General features: G+C 44.4%; 1 long non-coding RNA gene across 1 annotated transcript; it reads right to left on the bottom strand.

The window, feature by feature from the left end:
- Nucleotides 1-335: 335 nt before the first annotated feature.
- On the bottom strand, nucleotides 336-1,522 carry LOC142774969 (uncharacterized). Its single transcript, XR_012886598.1, has 3 exons — nucleotides 1,394-1,522; nucleotides 1,191-1,294; nucleotides 336-455 (listed from the first exon to the last, which is right to left on the bottom strand). It is a non-coding gene; the product is annotated as an uncharacterized LOC142774969 (long non-coding RNA).
- Nucleotides 1,523-5,596: the final 4,074 nt, after the last annotated feature.

Genomic DNA, 5,596 nt, shown 5'->3' with positions numbered 1-5,596 from the left:
AAAGAATTTTCATTAGGTTACTTTTTTACAAGAAAAGTACCTAGTAGAATAAACAAAAGCATTCCATGCCAGAAATTCTTCCTATCTCAGCTTTTACTACTGAGCATTAATTACTTCATTTTTTTCTTTAAATTATTTCATTAAAAGCTCATTAAATGGGCTGCAGAATTCCTACTATTACACTAGAATTTCCTATTTTACACTACTACAACGCCCCCCCCCCCCCGTGCTGCTCGCGCTGAGTGCCAAGCTGATGAATAGATGTGAACCAGCTGTCTGCATAGCCCCACGAATGAAAGCTGTCAGTTACGAAAAAAAAAATGGCAGCATACTCACACAGTGAATGATGGAGAGTGGGGCGAAGCATTCGTCCGTCCATGCGTCTGTCTGTGTGACCGTCCATGCGTGTGTTCGTGCGCCCGTCCCTGCGTTCACTCATGCATCCGCCCCTGCGTCTGATCATGCGTCCATCCATGCATCTGTCTGTGTGTCCGTTCGTCCATCTATTCAACACTCAGAGTCCCACCATCTCGCATCTTTTTATCATATATTCCCCATATAGAAGCACCGCCATTCAGTGGACATTCCAAGGACTAAATGAGAGGTGGCACACGCACACTTTCTTACGGCTTGCGCTTCGGGTCTACTTCCCACCTTCAACCACCTTGAGGTCATGGTATATACTAGTTCACTGTATTCATGGCACTGCGGCCCAACGCTCGCTAAACCTTTCTAAACCCAAGGAGGTTACGCCCAGCGAGTATAACGTAGCAAATTTTTCCTGTCAGATAGTGCTCAGTGTACATGCCAGTGGCTGCTAATGTGAAATGGGAGACAGGAGGATTCAGCTTTTAATTTCTTACGGCTTGCGCTTCGTATCTGCTTCCCCCCTTTAACCACCTCGAATTCATTCATGGTATATACTAGTTCATTGTATTCATGGCCCTGCGGCTCAACGCTCGCTAAACCTTTCTAAAACTGAGGAGGTTACACCCAGCGAGTATAATGTAGCAACACTTTCTTGTCCGATAGTGCTCAGTGTACATGCCAATGGCTGATAATGGGGATCGCAGCGTGTGCGTTGACTAAAAGCCGAATGCTCCTGTCTCTCATTCCCCATTAGCAGCCATTGGCATGTACATTGAGCACAATTTTTTATTGTTAAACAACGCACAGAAGAAATCTCTCACCGGCACCACCTTGGAGGTCAAATGTTACACCTAATTTGGGTATGTGCCACTGGTGGTTACGTACTACGAGGGACGCACAAGCCATGCCATAAGGAGCTTTGTCCCTAAAAAAGAAACAGTTTCTCACATGAGCGCGAACGTAACGGCCCCATGTGAGAATCGACATTGCCAGATGACAATAGTTACTTCGAAATAGAACTTACCTAAGTGGCATTTAGGGTAACAGACGATCCTTTTTCTGCCTGCACACATTCCGCAGAAGAATTTTGATGACTCGCTACGCGCCGACAATTGTGACTGGTCAACACTGCCAGTACCTCCACGGGCACATTTCTAACAGGTGCCCGGTACTGACACACCTAAAAATAACACCTGCGCACGCACGTTCAAAACACGTGCGCAAACAAACACGCACACCATGCTATATCAGTGAAATATCAGTATTTTCTCGTACGTAGTACATGTGCTGTTATCGCACTAGCCTCCTGTCGTTGCTGCGATGGCTCACTCTGTTGGCGCACTCCCAACAAGTAGGTGACTCCGTTGTCGCAAGGTTGCAAACTTTCTTAAAGACGATAGTCTTTTTTAGATACCTTCCATGAAAAAACTTTGGTCTGTCTGTCTGTCTGTCTGTCTGTAAATTTGTCTGTTTGCGCACCATTACCGCGAACCAAGCAATTTTAACAGCACCAGCCGTACCCCAAACGGCCGACCCCATGCGGAGCGCCCGCCCATGTTGCTCAAGAATCTGCGTTGATACGTGTGAGATTTTGAATTAAAAAGCAAGTATTGCACATATCTAAGGCACCATAACAACACATATACATTCTTTATGTTCGTCTTTTACAAAAAAAGGCATACATAAGTAGTTCTAAGGACCGTAGCGCTTATCACGCTGCGCTGACCATGCAACGCTTGCACGAAGAAGCGAGTGTTTCCAACGCTTTGCTAAGACGACACGGTTATGATACCTACCAGTCGCCTTGCGTTCTACACTTTATCACATATCCGACGGGCGCGCACGCCCGTCTCAGGGCCACGTGTATTGTTTTCCAAAAATAACTGGCAGACGGCGCTCATGTCTCATGTGTGACGTGACTTGATGCGCTCGTTCGCCTCCACTGCACGCTCGAGGCACTCTAACGCAGCGCCTCCTCAATACCATTCACCGATTTTCTTTCGCAAAACATCAAATAAATGTTTTGTTCACTCTCTCCACACGCAAGACTATCGTCTTTCGATGACATTTGCAGATTACACGCAGATACGGGGCCAATTTTTAATGTCACATCGCGGGATAATTAACCGGATTGCTTCGAATAATTTATTCTTTTGTCGTTCTAGAAGAAAATGAGGCGGAAGGTTGACGCTGTATTTGAAAGGCCCGACACGTACATCGTTATTGCTTTCTTTGCTGGTGCGTCATTGGAAGGAGGCACCAGCGTGATCTTGCCAGTTTAATATGTTACTAGAAGAAATCGTCCTTAGCCCAGAAAAAAGAAATGGTGGAAATCTTTAGCTCACTGCCCCGCCGCGGTGGTCTAGTGGCTAAGGTACTCGGCTGCTAACCCGAAGGTCGCGGGATCAAATCCCGGCTGCGGCGGCTGCATTTCCGATGGAGGCGGAAATGTTGTAGGCCCATGTGCTCAGATTTGGGTGCACGTTAAAGAACCCCAGGTGGTCGAAATTTCTGGAGCCCTCCACTACAGCGTCTCTCATAATCATATGGTGGTTTTGGGACGTTAAACCCCACATATCAAAATCATCATCAATCAATCTTTAGCTCACTAATAAAAATCCCATTAGCTTTGATGTCGTTTGAAACCGAAACTCAATATACTAAAATTGAGGCAACATAATAAAATCCTAATAGTGTTTTTGCACTTGCCACTGCTATATTCATGGTTTAGAGTTGTGGTTCTTTCAATTGAAACGGCAGTATTGATAGGCCAAAAACATTTAATACTAGTATACCTTTTCTTAGTGGTAAAACATTTGCTTTTACGGCTTTGTTAGCACCACTGATCTGTTTGCTTTTTAATGCCTTTCACAGAAATCTTGTGTGCGTGAACGATCGCTCACATGTCAGCTGTCTCCGAGACGGAGTTATTATACATAATGTACCAATTTGACAAGACCAATAAGGATATAAGTGAAAAAACGGTGTGGTTGTAGTGGCCACATTAGTGCAACGATAATTGAGCGGCAAGGACGTTGACAACTTCACCCCTGGGCATGCCAACAGTGCTTACAGGGAGCACCAATGAGAAGACCACAGGCTGCCGCTACGACGCCGTACTTCTGCATACAACAGGGGAAGTAACATTCCTATTTCCTCATTACATGGTCCGCGTATTGTGGGCGTATGTTTAATGTGTTTAATGTCTTTTCTCGGTAGCCTCGTCCAAGAAGAGAATACCCTCCCCCCCCCCCCCCCCCGGTACTTGCGATGTGCTTATCCACGCCCTGTTTAACCAACTTGGTCATGTCCCAGAGCGCTTGCTGATCGCTAGCTACATGTAACCTCAGTATAGACAACCGCACGCAAAGCTTGCAGGTGTAGTTTTGTGAACGCCATGTAAAGGGAGCCCGCGAGAGAATGGCTCAGAACGATCCTGCATCACAAACGCAAAGCTTTGCGTGCGCTGTTCTAAAACTACATATACAGAAGTATGTGCTCACGTCGAGCTGCCGTTGACGCAAGAGCGGGATGTCAGTGGATGCTATGCTTTGCGCGTGTGCAAATCCATAGAACCATGGTTTGCTAAGATTTTTTTATTCGGAGTGAACCTACAATAGTATTCAGGTGACTTGTCGAATACTGCAGTTCTTGGTCAAGTGTTTTGTCCCAAATGAATGGACCGCGAGAGGTGCAAACAACTAATTATTATTATTGAATCATTTTCAAGTACTGCAGCCCAATTCAGGGCTATTACAGGAGTCAGCTACATAAATCCAATAGGAAAGAATAATAATAACATCACAAGTTCTTTAACAGGACAAATATTTTTACATCCAAAGCAAAACTGGGCACAAAAAGAAAGAAATAAACCATATACGTCATTCTTGTAAAAAAATAATGCTGAAAAAACTATACTTGAACATATTAGTACATGCCTAATTGGCATTAAAATAGTGCCTACGTCTAGTTGGAAGAGCATTAGCATACGCGATGTAGTTGCCATTAGATAGCCGACATATGTTCTTCAATGCGCTGCAACACAGTGCTCATGCTTCAAGAAAAGCTCGAAACAAGCACGCGATCTGTGAAGCTCAAAGCTTACCAGCTTTTAGGCTCATTTAGTACCACTCATACATTATTTTGCATTATGTGAATATAAATATGTCTTCAGGTGTTTGTTAATTAGCAGTTAATGTCTGCTAGTGAATTGTTTCCAGTTTAAATGTGCAAGCTCCCCTGTGTGTCGACATCACCCCTGTTTATGCGCTTCTCTTGTCACTGATAATGAACGCCTAATCTTTATATCCTACCATTATTGCCTAATCTTCTCAAACAGTATCATCAGCGCATGCCGGTCAGAAAAAAAGATATCAGGACTCTCACCGTCACTGCCATGCCGCTTTGAGGCTATAACAAATGTCAAGCTTAGTGAGACCGTAAAGTACTCCCATTTGATATTGCATATTATTTCAGAGTTTTGTAGTGGGAGCTACAATGGCTACATTATCACCGTTTTGCTGCATTCGGTAGTTGCACCACTAACCGCGTCATCTGGCATGCGACATAGGAGAATCAAACCCAATTGTAACTGCATTTACAATTGAAAGTCAACATTGTGTGGGCGTGTTCAACTCTATTGTGCTGTTCAGACTTCGTGAATATAGAATTGGCGGCTTGGTCGGAATCGTTGGCAGATACAAAAAGTGAGTCAAAGTCATGGGCTTAAAGAATCCAAAGACGTCAGAACGAAAACAAAAAGAGGCAGCGAGCTAAGGACAGAGATGAAGAATGAGCCACATGCTTCGAAAGCGCAGCTGTGCAGAGAATTGATCTGAAAGCGATAGGCAGATTTAGTGGGCATACGCAGCATCTCTGTGGATGCAACCTACCAGCCATTTCGAATGGCAGGCTGTGTTCGCAAAGCTACTGCGGATGCTAGCTAAATTTTTCCGATAAGGATAACTGTACCTCTCGCTACACACACCCAGTCCTAACTAAAATAGGTCACTGCCATTTTTTAAATGTTTCATTCCATGCCAAATCAAACACATCATCAAGAATGCGGCAGAAAAATTTCCTTTCTTGAAGTTCGAAATTCGTCCTGCTTGCCTACAGAGCTGTGTTATCGCTCATTGACACTGGCTCACCTGAAGAGAGTTATCGCTATTAGTCAGGCCTTTTTTGCCAAGTCTTGGCCATAGTGGCACTATAGTTAATAAATGGA

The sequence above is a fragment of the Rhipicephalus microplus genome, chromosome X, assembly GCF_043290135.1.
Source record: "Rhipicephalus microplus isolate Deutch F79 chromosome X, USDA_Rmic, whole genome shotgun sequence".
In the NCBI taxonomy this organism is placed as follows: domain Eukaryota; kingdom Metazoa; phylum Arthropoda; class Arachnida; order Ixodida; family Ixodidae; genus Rhipicephalus; species Rhipicephalus microplus.
The sequence above is the reverse complement of the archived record's forward strand: the minus strand, read 5'-3'. Positions and strand labels throughout refer to the sequence as shown.